Source organism: Panthera uncia, chromosome A2, assembly GCF_023721935.1.
Source record: "Panthera uncia isolate 11264 chromosome A2, Puncia_PCG_1.0, whole genome shotgun sequence".
Lineage (NCBI taxonomy): Eukaryota > Metazoa > Chordata > Mammalia > Carnivora > Felidae > Panthera > Panthera uncia.
In genome coordinates this window covers 26,572,227-26,593,487 of record NC_064816.1, presented here as the reverse complement: position 1 = coordinate 26,593,487, position 21,261 = coordinate 26,572,227, and the positions used below count along the sequence as shown (strand labels likewise).

The following is a 21,261-nucleotide window of genomic DNA, read 5'->3' as shown; positions in this document are numbered from 1 at the left end:
AGCAAGAAAACCCTCTAAAATTGTTAGGTTCCCTCCCGTGATTACTAAGGCCTTAACCAATTGTGCGAGTACCCATGAAGGCTCCTGGGCTCTGAATTACTTCTAGTGTTTGCTTTTCTCCCTTTCCTCTTTTCACTGCTCTTCAAAGTAAAGTGCTGTTTACTTGCTTGGGCAGCTTCCTGACTTGAGCGTTAAGACTGGAATACAATAGGTTCACCACAGCCTCCCATTTGGCCATGAAAGATGGCAAGAGGGCAGGCTCCATGTATTCAGTTTTGCCTTAAAAGCCGGAGCAGAACCTTCCTTTAACACACACACTTGGCTCACAGCATGGGTGCTAGGACCTCTCCATGAGATGGTGCACCAGTGGGTACCAGGAGAACACTTTGAGAACAGGAAGCTGCTTGTTGGCAGGACTGTGGGTGCTTAAAGCTTTGAAAAGGGTGGCACACAAGCTTGACCCATAGAATGCAAGGCCTTCTGTTACATAGAAAATGGTAGAGGATCTACACAGTCTGTAAAGATTTTACTGTGCTGGGCCTCAGTGGTGCTTTTCAGACACTGTTTGGCCTGTGCAAGGTGTTGAGGGGAGGCTGAGCTTGGCTCTGATCCCTACACCCTTACATTACCCACTGAAGCTCTACACTATTCTCTTTTACATGTGGACATTCCTTCAGCATGAGGTTTTGGGCCAATGGGGGCCTACCTTGTGAAAAATAGGTTCCCAAATGCTTGGGCCAAGGTCTGCAGTGCAGGTAGCAATGCAGAAAAAGGCGAGGCTGGCATGCCTAGTGCGGACAGGTTTCAGAAGATCTTGCAGGTTATGGGATTGAACCGGATGGATATGTCACTCTAGATGGGGCAGGGGAGGGGTGGGCACAAGTGTGTGAGGAGATGAGAGGACCAGCTATGGCATTGGATTGTGTGTACTTAATATATCTGAAATCAATCAGCTCTAAGTGCTTGGCAGAGTCCTATATCCTGAGAAGTGTGTGTACTGGGAGACATTCACACACAGACATGCATACACAGACCCAATACACACACATGGCCAGAAGATCAAAACACACACACATACACACACCCTCATGTTAAGAGACACCCAAGACTGAGAAAGAGACAGTCACAGAGATACTCAGAGAGAGAGAGACAGAGACATATAGAATAGGGACAGACACATGGGAAGACATAAAGAAATGGGGTGGATGGTGGGGGTAAACATCCAGAGACACAAACCCAGACACACAGAAGCCCAGTGACACCAAGAGAGAGAAATATAGACTGAGATACACACAGAGGTGCACACATAGAGACAAACACGTGACAGACACCAAGAAGGGGCCACAGAAAGAGAGAGACAAAGACAGAAGCAGGCATGGCAAGGGACATAAATACATAGGGAGAAATTAAACCCCTTAGATAGAAGTCGTGGACCACTCGATTCCCAGATGTGTGCGTAGAGTGGCTGCCATCTCCTTCATTGGCTGCAGTCCACATGCGTCTCACAGGGTGAGCATCTGCTCTGCAGAATGTGATCCTAGTGTTTAAGGATGTTTGTTGTTCACCTCTTGCTGCCAAAACCCAAACTAGGACCTCATCAGGTGCTTGACTGCAGAACCAGTACTTGGCTCCAACAAGGGAAATGGGACTTTTTAGACTTGTTGAGGGATATTACATTAATGGAGTTCAATGTTAATTTAAGGGATCCTTCCAGGGCAGTTTAGCCATTCATGATTTTTGTCTTACTGGCTAACTTCAGAAGGGAGAGAGAATAAGGGGAGAGCAGCCTGAAGTGATTACATCTAGGGGTAAGTATGAATATGGCATTAAGACTCTATAAAGTCCACTGAAACAAAGACCATCAAAAGACCGTGCCTCCACATCTGGTCAGAGAAAATGAACACTTGCAGGTGGCCTGTCACACTGGATGTGATAGAGGGAATGGTCATGAAAAGGAAGAGATTCCAGGGAGCCTGATGGCTGACTTGGAGTAGGGAGATATCAGCATAATTTGAAGGTCTCTAATCTGGTGTGTTTGGAATGCTGACTTTGGTAAGGAGGTGACAACCTAAGTTGTGTACCTGGTGAACGTAATGTGCAATCTGGGTATTCTTATGGAGATACCCAGTGGGTTATTTCAGAAAGGACCATTACAGAGTTTCATATTTGTGTGGTTGAGCAGTATGGATGATGGAAAAAAAAGTATATCCATGCGTACTAATCATGTCGTTTATTTTCTGATTCATTATATATATTTTTTATTTGAGAGAGAGAGAGAGAGAGAGAGAGAGAGAGAGCGCACTAGTGAAAGAGATGGGGAAGATGGAGAGAGAGAGAGATAGAGTGTATCTTAAGCAGGCTCCATGCTGAGCACGGAGCCTCATGCAGGGCTTGATCCCACTACCCTTGGATCATGACCGGAGTCAAAATCAGGAGTTGGGCATTCAACTGACAGAGAAACCCAGGTGCCTCGGATTTATTATATTTCTGATGTTTTGATCACTGGAGCTTGACTGACCCTGAATTGATAGCATATCCAGAGTTAGCCAATTCCTACATATAATAAAAGACTCACCTTTGAGTAAGCCTTTCAAATGCACATCAACCAATCCAGAGGCTGTACTCCCCAACTTCCCAAGAGAACTATTGGGCCTTCAGTATTCTTATACTCCAGGCCACTATCTACCTGCCATAATCATCACAGGGCCAGGTCTGAGGCAGCCAGGGGTAGCTCCTGTGCCCTAGAGCCTGCCAAAATTATTCAAACTAGCCAGTCCTCAGCCTTACTCTGCCTTGTCCATTCATTCCTACAGAAACTACATAAAGTTCTTGCCCTTGGTTCTCTTCTCCCTCTCTGACTCCTGACCTTCCCTAGTTCTTCTCCATGGGACCCCTGTGACATGTGTGCCTACTCCTGGAATCTGTGAGGATAACAAACTGTCTTTTTATTGGCAGTTGTTTCCTGATCTATTGGTCTCATAATACTTAAATAATAATAAAACCCACATCAAAACACTGTAAGAGTAGTAGCTAAAGTGACAGGCCTTGAAATTGACTTTATGTACAAGGAACCTAGGAACTTCTAGGTGAGGCTATGATATCAGTCATTTGCTGTAGCCCTGTGGATACCCAAAACAGGATCCTGGGCCAGGCAGAGATGAAGACCATGAGAATGGTCCCCAAGAAAGGAATTTGGGGGACATAAATGGAGGCTGCAGGTGATATTAACAAGGCTATAAAGAAAGGGGTTGACATACCCAATAGCATAGTTGTAAAGAAGGGCACTGTTAAGTAGATGTAGATCAATATTGTCAGGGACACTGGGAGCAGGAGAAGACCAGTCCCACTTCTTAGCTTTGAGAAACAAAGGTTCTGACTGGGGGAAGGTGAGAGCTGAGGGATGACCTGGGATGGAAGGGGTGATATAACTGAGAGTAGCTGGGTGAAGAGTCTTTTCCTTGGGATAGTGGTTTTTGATCCCACGAATGAAGGAGGCAGGGAGCTAGCAGGCCGATAGCAGGGCCTGATAATATGGAAAGGCCTGTGTAGGACTCAGAAACCCTGAATTTCTAGAGGGAAGTTAGGTGTAATTCTGGATAGAGAAAGTCATTTCCCTTAGATGGTGGGCCACAGGATCTGATGGTCTCTCCTCTTGACTGAAGGTTTAGAGGTAGTTGGAGGGTCTCAGGTGTCGAGAGGACTAGAGGTGGCTGAGTCATTATAAGCTAATGTCTGGGTCATCATCAGAGTTCCTTGTTTGGATAAAAGACAATCAGCAGAAAGTGCTAACATACATTTTTTGATGTGCCATTTTACCTCTAATTTATTTTTCTCTTGGAAGCAGTGATTGTAGCCATGAAAGTTGTCAACTTAGGTGACTTTGGGGGTCAGTGTAACTTAGGGCTTGCCAGTCAATAGCAGTGGCCATGGAGTCCTGGAAGATAGAGCACAGAAGAGCAACCTCTATCACTTGGTCTTCATTCTTTGCTATGAACCCAGATGAGTACACACTAATTGTTGCTAAGAGAGCACACATAGTTCTTTCCAGAATCATAGAGGATTGGGTTTGTAGCCTGATGACACCAATTCTCTGGGCAAATCCCATAAACTCCTTAAGCCTTGGTATTCTCATCTCTAATACTTGGATGCTTATAATAGATTAGAAGATTGCAGTAAGAAGAGAACAAGCTAACATTGACTTCAGACCCTTAAAACAAAGCCAGGCACCTAGCAAAGGCTCCTTCCATTCTCCTTGTTAGTTAACCATATGAAAGTGGGTGGGTCAAAACAACAAATCTCAGCCATTTCCTCTGGTTCAACCCAATACTGTTCCTATGATTGCTACTATTTACTCGTATGAAGTTGTCTCATTTATGGGCTGCAGAATCCTGGAGGCTCTTGAAAACTCAGCTTGAGGACAATGACTCTCAGTGTTAGAACTCACAATGTTTTCCAAAGTTTTGTAAAATGAAAGGAAGAATCTCTCTGAGTGCCTATGAGATCTTTCCTGGAGGAAATCAGGGGACTCCAGAGAACTCATCTGAGGTCATAGTGTAGAAATAAGGCAGGACCATAGTTTGCTGTTCCTCATTCTGGAGGATAGTGGAGGAAGTGCAAGAGAAAGCAATGAAACAAACACAATACTTGCAGATAGTGGTAAGGAATGGAAGAAATATAAAGAGGTGCTATAAAAGGGAGGTGGGTGACAGTTTTGATTGGAAAGTGGCTCAGGAGAAAGCTTCTCTGTGGAAGGCCATTTGCAAGTATGGAATCCTCAAGAACAGAATGTGCCTGGTATCACCAGGAAGGAAGGTTAGGGTGGCTGGCATATATGAACAAGGAGAGGGAGACACGGGGCAGGGGTGGGGGCAAGGTCAGGAGGGAGGTGGGGGTGGATCACAGAAAGGCTCCTTGAATGGCAGTTGTTTTCCTTTTGTCATGTAAGACCAGAATAATAAAATCCTCTTAACTAATTGCATTGATAATTCTTATATTTCATATTGTGCCTTTCCTTTAACAAAGTTAGGTTTTTTATTTGCTTTTTTGTATTGCCTCTATTATTTACTTGTGATCCATAGAACTTCCATGGTAGGGGGAAGAAGAGAGGGAAGGGGAAGGACTGTTGCATTCTTGTCTTTATTTTACAGCCAGGGAGGACACTGAGGCACAATGGGGCCAGGAAGCAGTGCTAGAATCTGCCCCAATGTCTCCTTACCCATGTAACCCATGTTACTCCCCCTGTGATGTGGTCTTCCTTGGAGCTTTAAGTCCATTGGAAAAATGACTCTACAAAGCTCAGGTATCTCATGATCTATTTATGCATTGTTGTGATTTGTAAAGAAGGTAGCTGTTTGTTTAATTCCAAGTTCCATTCTACTCAGCAACTCTCACTAATTAAATGTAAGGCTAGAAATAGGTTAGAGGTGCTAAGCAATCGCCTGTGTTTTGAATATGATGTTCATATGTAAACACAGCCCACAGATCACACGTTCTGAAATGCATGTGTGCTTAATTAGCCAAATGTGAGTCACAGGTTGGCATAAATAGATACTCTTCAATAAATGGCACTGTGTTGCATTGTTATCTGGAAATGTAGGAGCCCAGGAGAAATTAATCACTAACACATCTGAATGTGTGTATTTGTTCTTGTAATTAGTTATCCTTTCTATGGTATTAAATGATTACATCTATCCCAAATCTCTATAATCCTGTTAACCATGGTTTCTGCTTCAGACCAAGGTGTTGGAGAACTGAATGAAAATCCAGGTATCTTTGATTTAGTCACTTGGTGGACATTAATGGAACTGCCAGCTAGTGCCCACCTCTTGGCAAGGCACTGAGGAGTACACATATAGACGAGTAAGCGTGCTAGAAATTCTGCCTATGGAAGAGCCAAAGTAGATAGAAACAAAGATCGGAAGTGAACCTTCTGGAAAAGAAGTTAGGGAAAGAGGGGCACCTGGGTGGCTCAGTTGGTTAAGTGTCTGACTCTTGGTTTTGGCTCAGGTCATGATCTCAGGGTTCTTGAGTTCGAGCCATGCATTAGGATCTGTGCTGACAGTGTAGGGCCTGCTTGGGATTCTCTCTCTCTCTCTCTCTCTCGCTCTCGCTCTCGCTCTCTCTCTCTCTTTCTCTCTGACCTTCCCATGCTCTCTCTCTCTCTCTCTCAAAATAAATTAAAAAAATTAAAAACTTTAAAAAATATTTTTAAAAAGTTAAGGAAAGAAGAGATGATCTCCAGCTGAAGGGACCAAGGAAGGAGTCCTGAAATTTACAAAGTTACTGATAAAAGTCTCATCTAGAATGTTTAAGAACACTCAAACTGCTGTAATAGAAAAAATGAAAAATTCTATTAGAAAATGTACAAAAGGCATAAAAAGATACTTCATCGACAAGGACATAATGTGGCAAAAAAGCACATGAAAAGATGTTTGACATCACCAGCTGTAACAAAACCAAACAAGAGCGTGTCCACCTGATGCACAGCAAGTCAATGAAAGACTGGCATGGAGCTTTTTCAGTGGAGAAAAATAGGTTATTTATTGATGTGCCACCTGGAGAAAGGGAGGGGTAATGTTTAAAGTCTCAAATTCTCAATGGCTTACAAGTGGGGTTTTTTAAGGGCAAAATTTAGGACAGGGGTCCTCTGACAAGGTGGATGCTATTGATTAGAGACCCACAAAGTCACATTTTTATTTTATTTTTTAAATGCTTGTTTCCATTTTATTTTTGAGACAGAGAGAGCAGGGAGGGGCAGAGAGAGAGAGAGAAACAGAGAATCCCAAAAGGAGTCTGTGCAGTCAGCACAGAAGCTAACATGGAGCTTCAACTCATGAACCCTGAGATCATGACCTGAGCCGAAATCAAGAGTCAGACGCGTAACCAACTGAGCCACCCAGGCGCCCCAGCTCATGAAGTCATATTAATAGATGTTACTTAGTTGCCTCTGGTGCTACTCTGTCTGGTCTTAAGGAGGTCTGTTCCATCACACACAAAAAAAATTGAAGTATGCAAAATATCTTTGTTGTTTGTTAGAGATATCATTATGTGTATCTGGTGCCTCTGAGTTCAGGATAGTGCTGCTTTGCTTTCTGTCCATCCTCAAACTCACTGTACGTGCATCAGCTAGTGGAGTTACATTTCTTCATGTTACCTTACATGACACATAGGCATTCCTATCTCTTGGGCCTGGGTCTTAGTGTTCCCTGGCCAGTCCAGCCATGTCTGGGGACAGTATCACCCCTGGTGTTCATTCTTTCATCTAAAGTAAGGAGATGGATGCCAGCTTCACAGCCCTCAGGGAGATGCAAATTAAGACCACAATGACTTATCACTATACACAGATTAGAATAGATAAAGTGACATCACAGAATACCTGGTGAGCTTGTAGAGAAACTGAATCCCTCTGGTGAGAATATAAAAACCAAACATACTTAGCCAGCAATTATACTTCTGGACATTTATTCCAGAGAGATGAAAACTTATGTGCACACAAAAACTTGTATATGAATGTTCAGAGTGGCCCAAAACTGGACAACATGGTAAGATCCTTCAGTAAGTGAGTGGTTCAACAAACTGGTACATCCCTACTGTGGAAAACTACTCAGCAATAAGAAGGCATGAATGACTGATACATGCAACAGCATGGATGGATCTCAAGAGCTGAGTGGAAAAAAAAATCTCAAAAGGCTAAATAATATATGATTCCATTTATATGGCATTCCCAAAATAACAACATTATAGAGACAGAGAATGGATTAGTGGTTCCTGGGGTTACAGGCAGTAGGGGAGAGTGTGACTATAAGAGGGCACAAAGGAGATCTTTGCCTTCATGGATTTGTTCTGTATCTTGAGTGCAGTGGTGTTTATGTGTCTACACATGTGCTAAAATGACTTTGAACTATACACACATTGTGCCAGTGTCAATTTCCTCACTTGATGTTGTACTGTAGCTGTGTGGTGCTGTCCATATGCCATTGTTCAATACTTGGAGAAACTAGGTGAAGGGTACACTGCACAGGATCTTTCTATTTTTGCAACTTCCTTTGAATCTATAATTATCTCAGTGTGAAAAATATTTTTTTAAGTTGGCAATGAAATAAAAATGATAACAATAACTAACATTTAAAGAGTACCTACTGTACACTAAGCCTTTGCTGAGTATTTATTTTCTGTAATTTATTCCTAATTCTCAAAGGGGAAAATGATATGAGATTTATAAAATGTTATGTCTATCTTGCAGACCAGGGAACTGGGGCATGGAGAAGTCAGATAGCTTGCCCTGGGTCACACAGAGAGTAAGTGGTGAGATGGGGATTCAAATACATTCAGTCCAGCTCCAGAGCCACATTTGTCCCACCATCTTCTTCATGATGCTGCTTGTGGCTTTGCGGGATATGTAAGTTCTGTTGAGCCAGGACATCTGTGCAGCAAAAGAAGGATATTTGGGTATAGAGGAATTCTGTGGTGGAGCTTTCCCCCTCTCCTGGGCTGGTCTTCATACTTGAGAGAGTGGCAACATTCTGAAAAGCCACTGTTAAGTATGACAGGTGTTCCAGGACAGCACTGATGCCTGTACCCAGGTGGCAGGAAAGTGGCTTCTGTAATTAGCCAAGGAAAATGGAGTTGTTCTGATTTCCACTTGCATTCAATGGTTCTCATTGAAGGGAAGGTCCCCAAGGGTCCCTCTCTTTGTCTTCCATGCAGAGAAAGGCTGGGAGAAGGGTGGGCGGTGCATTTCAAATAGAACAGGTGTTAGTGTTCTTCTCCCTTTTCCATCACCAAGATATAAATCCTCCAATTTCCATGCTGATTTATTTGAAGTTGAGAATATTTCTTTGTCTGCTTCCTATCCAGCTGCCTAATCTCCCTTTGATCCCAGTCCTAAAAAAATTCTTTGACTTCTGTCAACCTGAAAATGCTTGGTGCTCGCCAGCATTCTCTTCTAAGCCCTGAGCCCCAGTCTCCCTGCAGTTGCCATTTTCTGCTTTGTTGCTTGCCTTTTGCAAGAGTTTCTGAAGCAAGGAGTGAAATCTGAACAAATCTGTGCTCTCAGAGATGCACCCATGGATTTATTGTGATGCCTTATTTTTCTTGTTACTAGTATAATAGGAGGGCAGGTCCCTGCTCCAAATAGTGGGCTCAGCATTCTGGTTGCAACCAGTTTAAGTATGCAGTCTCTGAGGCAGAGCCACCTAGGGGGAGTCCTAGCTGAGAATGGAGTTGCTACAGATGAGAAGTGGAATGAGGCAGCTGGTCCTAGAAAACACCGTTTGGGAGGAATGGCCAAGTGAGTTCTCTTGGAGAAAGGAGAATTGCTGTTCTGTTTTATTCAAGAATAAGCTTTCTTTGATTGCCTTTGGCCATCCCATTCTTGGTTAAATAATTAGCCATCAATCTCATAAAAGTCATCCCTAGGCCTATTAGGAGGTGAAGATGAGATCTGGGCTCAGGCTGGGTTTAGGGCATCAAGTTGGAGCACTGGAATGTTGGCAAGAGGGTGGTTCATGGAAGAGGCATGGGATATGGTTTCCAAAGATCTCTGAAAAGATGGAGGATGAGGCTGATGTTTGCCTGTGAGCTGAAGGGGCTGCCTGTAGGATTTAGGATGAGAGGCTAAATATGGATGCAACCAGAATAAGGGGTTCAGAGAAGTGGAGGGGAACACAGCCTGGAGTGTGGCTTGAAATAGTTAGAGCAGCTGGAGTCCCTCTGTCAAGATACTATAGCCTCCCCAGTGACAGCGGTATGAATGGTTTGCCAGTATCCACCCCTTCTAACTGAGGCCACTTTAGGAAACAAGACAGAGATCATGAGAAGAATTCAGATCCCAAGGCCTGACGGGCTTTTACTGACTGTTCTAGAGATACAGTTGAGGGAAAACTCTTGGAAGTTGAGAGTCAGTGCTCTCAAAAGTAACATGGTGTCTCATGCTTCCCCCCTACATGCACCCAATTCCCAACCATTTCCAGTTCAGCCACCTTACTTCACCATAGTCCTTCTCCCCTTAACCAGCCACACCATATCTCATTTGGGGATATCAGGGAGCCCAGGGGCACTTACCCTCACTGCATCCCGTCATGGTGTGTGCCTTCCTCTCCTGGGTTTCTGGTAGCCCTTACAGAGGTCATGACAGCATGGTGCATGGAGTATAGTCCTGAGCCTCATAGGCTCTCTCCAATGGGTGATCCCATTTTGAGTCCAAATATTACACAGGTCCTCAAAGTAGACCTAAAACTGATGAGGAATCCCAGCTGTAGTTGTGTAACTGCACAATACCCATTGGCAGGAGGCTACAAAATATTTTAGGATATAAGAGAATATATGGCGGACTTTTGCATGGACAAAATAAAGCCAGCTCTGAGAGAGAGAGACTACACAATCACAATGTAGAGCCATTTTTAGGAGAAAAATAGGGACGAAGCCAGTGAGGATATTCGTGTCCCAGTGACATCCTTATATCTTTGGCAGGACTTTCATTGTGGCTCACCCCAAGTTGATTTGATTCACCCATTCCCCCTACCTTTTTTGAGATTTCATAGCAGAGCAACTACCCTACTGCTAAGAGTGTAGTTGACAGTTTCAGAACAATCACCTTATACAATTATATGCACATAAGTATATACCATCAGTTTTGCTTTTGCTTTTGCTTTACAGATTTCTACCTCCTAGATTCAGGTCTAGTAGAGTTCCTGTGATCTCTTGAACATTGAGTTGGGATGCTTCCTCTCTCCTCTTCCTCCTATTTCTCTTAACCTATCCATTCTCCATATGTCTATTGACTGTGTGCCAGGTATGATTTCACGAAATGGGATCCCAGCTGTGGATATGTCAAAAAATGAACAGGTAGGGGTGCCTGGGTGGGTCAGTTGATTAGGCACCTGACTTGATCTCAGCTCAGGTCATGATCTCACAGTTCATGAGATCAAGCCCCACCTGGGGCTCTGCACTGATAGCCTGAGCCTGCTTGGGATTCTCACCCTCTCTCTCTCTTTCCCTCTGCTGCGCGCTCTCTCTCTCTCTCTCTCTCTCTCTCTCTCTCTCTCTCTCTCTCAAAATAAATAAAGTTAAAAAAAGAAAATGTAAACAAATATAGATTGCCATTTCATGTAGGGAAAGAGGAGAGACTGTGTAATAATGGGGCTTCTTTTATATAAAAGAACTAAGTCCTCACTAGGGAGGTATCATAGTTTGGGCTGCTATAATAGGACACCATAGACTGGATGGCTTAAACAGCAACATTTGTTTCTTACTGTTCTGGAGGCTGAGAAGTCCAAGATAAAGGTGCCCTCAGAGCTGGTGTCGGGTGAGAGCCTACTTCCTGGTTGCAGGTGGCCACAGTAAGCAAACTGGCTCCTGTATTTTCATAAGGGCAGGAATCTTATTCATGAGGGCTCCACCCTTGTGACATATTTACCTCCCAAAGATCTCACTTCCTCATACCATCACATTAGGAAATAGGGTTAGGATTTCGGCATACGAATTTTAGGGGCACACAAAAATTCCATCTATCACAGGAGGTAACACTTGAGCGGACACCCAAGTAGTAATAACCAGAAGAGCAGCTCACATTTTTTGTACATTTCCTTATGGTGACAGGAGATGTGGGGAAGGCTTTCCATGTATTATCTCATTTAATCCTCTCAGCCCTTTGAAGAAGGTACTTCCTTATCTGCATTTATAAATATGGACACCAAGGCTTACATGTAAAACAACTTTCCCAAGATCCCTGGGGAAGGGGAAGTGAGGGGTGGAATGGGTATCTGACTTTAGAGCTTGGCACTCCTAATCACTAAGCTCTGCTGCCTGAGTATTTGTAACCTGAGGGGAGAGGCACCCACTTCTCTGCTTTTGGTCTCACTTCCCAGTGGGTTGAAAGTAATGGTTTTCACACTGTGCTCTAGGGAAGTTCCAGGGCTTTAGGAGCCCAGGATATGTGTGTGGGGTCACACAATGGTGTCCGGAGAATGGTTCCACTTCTGTCTGTTTTATAGAATTTGCTTCAACAGAATTGTTTTTAATGGCTTAAAGTCCTTAAAATAGAGTTCTAAGATGACTCACGTAATGAATATTCATTTCAAAATTTAATTTAAAAAGATAAGAATTTTTGAGGCCAAGTGGCAGTTGTAGAGGTGGTGATGGCAGTGGCAGCAGTGATAGCTGGCGAGCACTTACATGGTGCTTACTAAGTTCCAAATATTAGTACTCTGTAATACTAACCCACTCAATCCTCACAACAACCCTGTGGGGGTGTTTGTTTTATGGAGGAGGAATCTGAAGCTCCAAGGTGAGTAACTGGTTTAGGCTAGGCTCCACAGCTGGTTAGTGGCAGGACTAGGAACTGAGCCCGGGGGGTCCAGCTGTAGAATGTGTGCTTCGTTAACATACCACGTAGTGCTAGGGACCTGAACCTTCTGTCACTAGGCTTAATGTGAAATCTATGCCTGCCCCGGAGTCTAGACGTGGTGATTGCATGTTCATGGAAAGCACTTTACAACCTAGACCGGCTCTAAGACATACACATTCACCATTATCTGTGACGCCCTCTTCCTTGGACTGACTATCTGCTGATGGACATGTGACGTTTCTCAGGAGCAAAACGTGATTCCCAACTTTCACATACATGAGCCTGGTGTGGCCTGCTTGCATAATTCATCTTAAAAGATGAATTGTTGGTTCATCACATTAATGAATGAAGCCAACGCTGGCAGCAGCCAGGGACCCACAGTGTCCTAAGCCAATGCCAGCCTGACATTTGTTTCTTTATGTGCTACAAGATAGTCAGCCATTGGATGGCCCTTTTTGACCAAAAGTTAATTTTGAAGATTAGAAGGCACAGGACAATCATCATCAACTGTTCACCTCACTTCACTGCCTGTACAACCAATTCTGACCCATGCCATGAGGGAGCATTTATGCTAAGTGTTCCTCAAAGGGCTCCACCACCGTAAATCTCAGGTCTGCAGTCAGATTCCTGGCAAATGGGAGCCACTGCTAACACCCCACTGCAGTTCCCTCCCTGTGGGAGGGTTGGGACCAAATGACATGCTGCAATGTGTCTTCCATTAATGGCCAGTCCGTGTTGAACCATGGAGACTGACGCGAGCAAGTGTCCCATTCTGGACTAAAAAAGTTGAGTCAACATAAATCCCAGGGCCTCAGTTGCTGAAATCACCCAGGAAAGGAAACATTATTGATTTCTCATATTATCTAATTTCCGGGCACTGCCTATGGAATCACTCTGTCTCATTGAACAATGAAGTATATTATGAGAAAAATGAGGGATAGTCCCAGGGCTTTCCCCACTGCCTGTTTCCTTTTTTTATTATTATTGCCTTAGCAGTATTCATAGTTTGTGCCTCAAAGCCACCAGACAGGGTCCCACAAATCTCCCTGGCTCCTTGTGTGGGAGCCAGGCTGAGATGATATGCAGCCCTCCGGATGCTCCTAGTATCATCATTTTAGACCCAAACTGAGATATGATTTAGGAGGTCCCGATAAAACTGGGGATCATTGGCCTAATCGGAGTCATTTATCCTGTCTTGAGCTATCAAATCAGTACTCGTGGGTTGCAGAGAGATGGGTGAGGGTGCTTTTTTCTGGTATATTTCACAATGATTACTTTGAAAAGAATCTCATTTATGAAGTTCATGATCTCTACAGAGTATCTGAGTAGAACTTTTGTAGGAAGTAGCAGCTCCACTTAGCAGCTCCGTAGGTTGAGAATTGGCCCATCCTAAAAGAGGATTCATTTCTAAAAGCATGACTCCAAAATCGATACCTGCTCACTTGAATTAGAAGGAAAATGTAGCCCTCCAAACGATGGCTCTGCCTAATTTGTTAATTCAGGAACATTAGAAAACAAGAAAGCATATGTACCAAGAGAAGAGTGGAATGTGAAAAAAAAAATCCAAGGGAGAAATATGATAAAATTTGGATCACACTAAATCTATTTATGCTGAATGTTTTATTTTGTTGAAGTCGCATGTGAAAATAGCCATATTGAAATGGTGAAAATCTTGTATTCAACTCATGTTAAGGGAAGAGAATGTTCTTTTGAAAGATTTTGCAGTAACATTTAAAGCAAGGAACTCATTATTCATAGAAAATCACAAAATGGTGGGAGAAGGAGGGCTTCACTTAGGAACCCTTCCCTGCTTGCTGCTGTTCCTACGTTAAATGAACAGCAAAGTCTCAAAATGTTGCATGCAGGCACAGAGATATTTTTTCATACTAAAGAAACATGACTTTTAACTATGTAAAATGATTCCTTCCTGACAACGCTTAAATAGTGTGCCAGCCCACCAACAAAGCAGACTGACAGGTCGTGAACTGATGTGGTTCATCACCCTCCTGCAGAGGCTAAGTGTCTGGATCTTACCATACCGCAGCACATCTTTGTTCCTTGATTTTATCTGGCACCTTGTTTTGTTTTTTTTTTTTTCTCTCTCTCTAGTTAAACAACCTAGTTGTCACTGGTGGACGAAGGGAAAGAAAAGTATCATTATGCTTCATTTATTTTTAAAAAGCACCTGCTTTTTGGAACACAATTTGCAAAAATTATTTGAAATAGATTAACCTTTGAAATGATAATGACATAAAATTATATTAAGTAATTTTCCTAAAAAATAACTCATATTGAAAATAATGCATGACACCATCAACTTGAAACCCAACTTAGGATCTTGTCTAGATTCAGTTACTTCTGGGTGACTATTTGATACTCAGACTGTGTGTCTGTTTCACACCCAGAAGTTTACATGTTGTGGTCTCCTGACCTCCTGTGAATTTATAGGTCTACTTCCTAGTCTCTCTGTTAGCACTAGAAATGGAAATAACACAAGATTGCCCTTCATGGCTGACCTTTCTGGGTTTCTCATCACTTTTATTTAAACCAGATATTAAAGGTGAAAACTATAGTAGTGATGCACTCAGCTAGTGAGATAATTAGGAAGCACGATTTCCATAATTACTGTGTCACTATCTCTGGAGGGACATGAAAGCTTGTCCTGTCCCTTTAACAGGACAAGTTGCTAATCCCCTTAACATTTTTTTCCCTTTGGACTGATAATATTTCACTTCTTTTTTTTTTTTTTTTTTTGCTTTGTAAAATATTCCTAAAGGGAAGCTTAAGCAATAATGCACAGATTATGGAAATGATGCTCATTAAGTAGAGGGCAAGATTTCTAGAAAGCCACAGAGCTGCTTCGAAACATGTAACCTCCATTAGAGGCTTCATTTGAATGTTTATTCATGGAGCAGTAAACGTTTATTATTATACATTTTATTGAAACATAAATTAAAGAACTGTAATTATGTGTATGGCAAACAGTAAAGCAATGTGCATTTGTCACAGAATGAGTAAGACAAGGAAAAATGCCATAATTGTTCCATTTGCATCCAAATCCTTTATTGTATACCCAACAGAAAAATACCCAGAGGGAATAACTCTGTGGATTAATGTTCTGATATGGTGTATATAAAAAAAAAAACAACATATTCTAGATACTCTTTGTAGCAAAGAGAACATCCTAGAATTAATTTGTCAAGGTCACAAGCTATCTAAAGAAAGGGTGGGTTTCTTCTTTTCTCCTGAGAGAGAACCATAGTAACTCTTATTAAAGTTAATGCTGAGCAAAGAATACATCCCCTTGGCAGTCCGTGCAAGGCTGATTGTTTTCAGGATGAGCTATTTGCTCCAGACACTCAAGCATATTTGAGGAGTTTTTAAAAAGCACTTATATGAAGCTGGAAAGACAAGACCTTCAAACTTACACTTTTGTAAAAAAAAAAAAATGCAATGGGAAAGAAAGTAATGTGCGATGTAATCGTAATGGCTCTGCACAGGCCATATCCTTGTATGTGGAAGCAGAGGGAAAAGACAAGAGTGGCCAAAAGAATCTGTGTGTATGAGGTTTCTTTTTTTCTTTTTTTTCTAAAACAACCTAACAAATTAAGAACAGTTTGTAATCACCTACCCACACATCCATCTATCCATCCATTCACCCATCCATCTACCAAGCATTTACATAATATGGAATGTGGGATTGGGGGAAGGAAATAATCAGGAGAAAAGTACAGTCAGGAATATTCCAGAGTTCCAGACTAATAGAAGAGAGGCACCTGGAATTAATGGTTCTTAACAGTACAAAGCAGTCATTGAGATGCCTACAATGAATCAGAAGACCCCTGGTGAGTCTGAAGGAGGTGATGGTAGGCATTTAAACTGGCTCTTAAAAATTGGGAGGAAATGGGAGACAAGGAACAGGAAAGAAATGCCATATGTAGGAAGGATCACTATGTAATTTTTCCTACCAAGGATACATACTGTAAACACAACAACTACAACAACTGCTGATAAAATACAAAGGTGGTAAGTCCTTAAACATTCTTTGTATCTCTTGAAAATCATTTTACTGGAATTGTCAGTAATGTACTCTCTCTGCTCAGCAGCAAACAGAACTCTTGCATGTGTGGATTAATGGGAAGACTTTTTTTTTGTCCTCAAATAAGTCTACCTGGAGTTTCATTTGTCTTGTTGCATGAGCAGACCCTATTGACATTAAAATTATCATATTTGCATGGTTTATCATGGTTTTATCAATATTGCTTGGGTTTGTCAACTTTTTAAAGGGTAGTGATTATACATCCTATTTTCTTCTTCCTGAACAGTTTTCTTTATTTATCTTAAGTGTTTGTTCATTTTCGAGAGAGAGACACACAGACAGACAGACAGAATATGAGCCAGGAAGGGCAGAAAGACAGAGGGACAGAAGATCTGAAACACGCTCTGTGCTAACAGCAGAGAGCCAGATGTGGGACTTGAACTCACAACCATGAGATCTTGACCTGAGCCAAGATCCAGCTGAGATCATGACTGAGCCACCCAGGCACCCCCTGAAAATGTTTTTGACAACCTTCTTCTACTCTAAACCAGAAGGTGTGGTTGGTTCTGAAGCAAGCCTTGCTAAATGTATCCTATTCTGAACCATCAACAACCCCAAAGCCTGTTTTTTTCTTTATGGATGGATTCTGCCATACTTGCTTTGGTAAGTATTGGTTTGTAGTTCCAAAATAAATGTCACTGGAAGTACTCCTGCTCACAGGGCCTTGAGGACACCTTGAGGGCCCAGCCAACTCAAGAATAAAATTGGTAGTCTGTCAGAAGGCACAGGCACAGTGATGGTTTTTGACCCTCCTGTCAATGAGTTCCTTCCTTTAGACTTTCAGCAATGCTGAAGCAACTGGTATGCCTTTTAGGAAACAGAAGAAACCCAGTGTTTTTCAGGTGTCCAGACTCTCCAGTTAAGTTGAGAAACTTTAAGAAAAAAAATTTTTTAAAAAGCCAATTCAGTTAAAAAAACAAAAACAAAACAAAATACTTCCAGAATATGTGGAGACCCTGCAGAATTTTTTGGCTTAACAATTGTGTTTTTAAGCCATATATCAATGGTGGTGCTCCAATTGTGAGTTATAATAATATATCATGAGAGGGACAGTGCTCTCATGATATATGGGTGCAGTACATCATCTAAGCATCATGGCTTTGATGATGTATGGCTCCAAACCACAATGAGAGTTTAAAGGAGCTTTTAGCGACCAGACAGCTTTAAATTTAAAATTTTCTAAAAATTAAGGTCTTTTCAAGTCAAATAAACGCAAGATGCTGGAATCTCATGCTTTATAGAGTGTCACTGCACTCTGAGAGCCTGGGCATGTGTCTTTCCCTTTTGGCTTTAAGCTCAGAACATGGAAATAATGGTCAGGTTCTTCTTCAATTTCTCTTTCACAAGTACAGGTCAGAGAACTGAACAAACATGAGCAGGTGTCAATGCATCTGTTTTGCCAATCACTTTTCCCCCATCTTCTGCACCACAAGCACGAGTGGCTTATCTCTAAAGCCAAGCACTGGATCATATGAGATTTCTCTTGTGTTCTTTGTTTTAAGGAGCCCTTCTGCTAAAATTCAGAACAAAATGAACAGATAAAAAGGAGAACAACTTCGTAACCCATCGCTCACAAAAACAGGGCCCACAGGAAGAAAATTTGCCTTTTCTATCATTTGTCTTTGTAAATAAAAGCCTTGATTGCAAATGGAAGAAATATATAAGGTGACCGACATGCAGTGTTCACCCCAAGCAGGAAATGGGAGCTATTGCTTGGTTCTACCACCTTTCCTGTCTTCATGAGGTGTTTATAAAACAGTGATGTTGCACAGCAGAAAGTACCTATGTTGTTTAAAAACCACTCGCTTTTGGGGGCAAGGAAATCACTATCAATTAAGAAAGCAGGTGCTGGAAGAACCTCTCCTCCTTTTTCTGTTTATAATCCTACTGCAATAAACAGAACAAAATGAGAAATCTTCCTACTGTTTGCATAATAGGCCCAAACAGGAACAGCAAGAGACAATTACATTTCAAGTGGCTTCTTCCATTTTCCTTTACTAAGAATGGCAGTAGAGTGACTGCCATGTGGAGAGAAACATCTGGGCATGAGGAGTTAACACAGTCCCCTCCCCATTATTTTGCCTCCAGTCTTTCATTGCTTTCGCTTCCTCCACAGATTCAAATTCTCAAATTACTATAGATTTTCGATGTCCACCTCCTACTCCTCCCAGACTTCCAAAAGGCAAAACATCCTGTTTTCACCAATTAGGAACTCCTCCCCCCCTTTTTTTTTGTTTCAAAAAGAAGTTCTGGGCTTCTCCACCCCCTCCTATTCAAGTAGCTTAACTATATAATCTGGGTCAAAATCAGGGTCACCCAATTTATCATAGTAGCAGAGCTGAAATTATAAGGCAGGTTGAGGGGATGTCATATCCATCTAGCTACTCCATTGTCCTTCCCAACTGAACAACTAGTATTTGGGTGAATGTATGTCTGGGTTTATTTGGAACAGCTCAGAGTTAGGCCTATTGTCCTAAACAGGCCAGTGCAGTGTGAATAGTGCCTTCTTTGACTCTTAAAAGCCCCACTTTAGACAATAAATTATATGGCCCCCTAACTAGTAGCATGCTTCATGCTGGGGAATCTTACTTGTGCTGATTTGAAGTATTGTCATCTGCCTCTCCTGGGAAGACAGAGAAAGAGGCTGGCTCTCAGGAAAGTCCTTCTAACAGGGTGGCCTGCTGGCTCTGTTCAGGTGCTTGCTGCCATTTATGCATCTTCTTTGGAGAAATGTTCCTACTTTGCCTGTTTTTTAGTTAGAATTTTGTCTTTCATTAAGTTTTCATAGTTCTTTATGTGTCCTGGATATAGTGCCCAATCAGATATATGATCTACAAAAATTTTCTCCCATTCTCTGAGTTGACTTTTCAGTTTCTTGATGGTATTCTTTGGAGCACATGGTTTTAAATTTTGATGATGGTCACCCTCTTCCACTTTTAAGGTGACCCTTGTGGTCACCCTGAGCCCAGGTGGAATATCCAAGATCACCCATACTTTTCCTATTTTAAGGGCAACTGGTTAGCAACCTTAATCTTTCTGTAGCCAATTTCACCTTTGCCATGTAACAACTTACGCAGGAGTTCAGGAATTAGGATGTGGACTTACTAGAAGGGTAAAAGTATCTCTGCCCATTACCTGCAGTGGTTTTTGTTATTCTTTAGAATCAGATTTGCATTCTAAGGTCACTCATTGATCTGAGGGAGGGGGTTCATGCGGGAGCAGCTGGTGGCGGCAGGACCCTAGTTATGGAGCAGGGTAGCTCTCTAGCCTTCACTGCCCTTTCCGCTTGCTTGTATCCCTTAAAACCAAACTGCACTATATTCTGACAAGGGCAAAAGACACCAGTATGATAACACCCACCATCCTCAGGTGAATATGAGGTAAAGTAGATGTGTTCAACAGGATGGAAGGAGAAGTGCCTTAGTGCAAAAGAAGTAGGACTTATAAAAATGTTGTCAGGGTATTAAAACTCAGATCCCACACTTGGAGAAAAAGCTAGAGATAACAGGGCTTTTAAAGCTAAAATGTGCTCAAGTGTGTGAGCCAGGAAAGGATGAATCTACTGCTTGGTACAAAATACTTAAATTTAATACATGAGTGGAAGAAAAGATTTGGCATTGAGCAACTTAGTTTATATTATATTGGGGATGGCTCCCAACTAGGAACGAGTAAGGTAAAAATGGAGCTCAGGAGATGACACTGTTTTAAGTGAATTAAAGTTTCTAGGGAAAGGCCACTTCTATTCTTTGATGCCCAAAGGACTTGCAGATGTGATCAAAGACATTACTGAGAAATCATGGAGCTTGAGAGCCATAGCAAAGAGTTGTCCTTATATCTGGTACGAATATTTGGGAGAAGCAGGGTGGTCTCCTAAGAGATGGTGTCATGGCAGTCTTGGATTCAGATTTCAGCTCTTGGTCACTCTCTGCAGGAGCTTGGGCAAGTTGCTTAACCTCTTGGGGTCTATTTTGTCAACTGGAAATGATAAATGTATTTATTAATTACCTCTTGGGAGTATTTTTTATGTTTATTTATTTTTGAGAGACAGAGAGAGAGAGAGAGAGAGAGAGAAAGCGTGAGCAGGGGAGGGGCAGTGAGAGGGAGACACAGAATCTGAAGGAGACCACAGGCTCCAAGCTGTCAGCACAGAGCTCCTTGCAGGGCTCAATCCCACAAACTGTGAGGTCATGACCTGAGCTGAATTCAGACACTTAACCTAATGAGCCACCCAGGCGCCCCATCTCTTGGGAGTATTGTAAGACTTCCCTGAAAGTATATAAATCATCCCAGGGACTGGCATGTAGTGAGCTTTCAATAAATGCTAATGACAATTTCTACTACTAAAGATAATAACGATAATAATAATAATAATAATAATAATAATAATTGTAGAAATTAGTAGGCTTAGGAAACTTAAACCAGTATTTCCCAAAGAGTGATTTTCTTCCTCCTCTGCAGATACTGCTATTGATTTCTTTGCAAGACTCCTTTTCCTTGGAAAGTTTTCTGTTCTTATGTCTCTCCCTTTCTTCACCTTTCCCTCTCTCCTAAATCCACTTCAGTTTTGTTTTGTTTTTTTTAAATAACAGCTTTGGGGCTCCTGAGTGGCTCGGTAGGTTGAATGTCCAACTCTTGATTTTGGCTCAGGTCATGATCTTGCATTTCATGGGTTCAGGCTCCACATCAGGCTCTGTGCTGACAGTGCAGACCCTGCTTGGGATTCTCTCTCTCCCTCTCTCTCTCCCCCTCTCCTGCTCATGTTCTCGAGAGAAAGAAAGAAAGAAAGAAAGAAAGAAAGAAAGAAAGAAAGAAAGAA

The 21,261-nt window shown here is 42.1% G+C and overlaps 1 protein-coding gene across 1 annotated transcript in view; it reads left to right on the top strand.

The window, feature by feature from the left end:
• Nucleotides 1–21,261, top strand: part of FHIT (fragile histidine triad diadenosine triphosphatase) — a 263,625-nt gene that overhangs the window by 58,368 nt on the left and 183,996 nt on the right. The gene's annotated exons all lie outside the window — the stretch shown is intronic.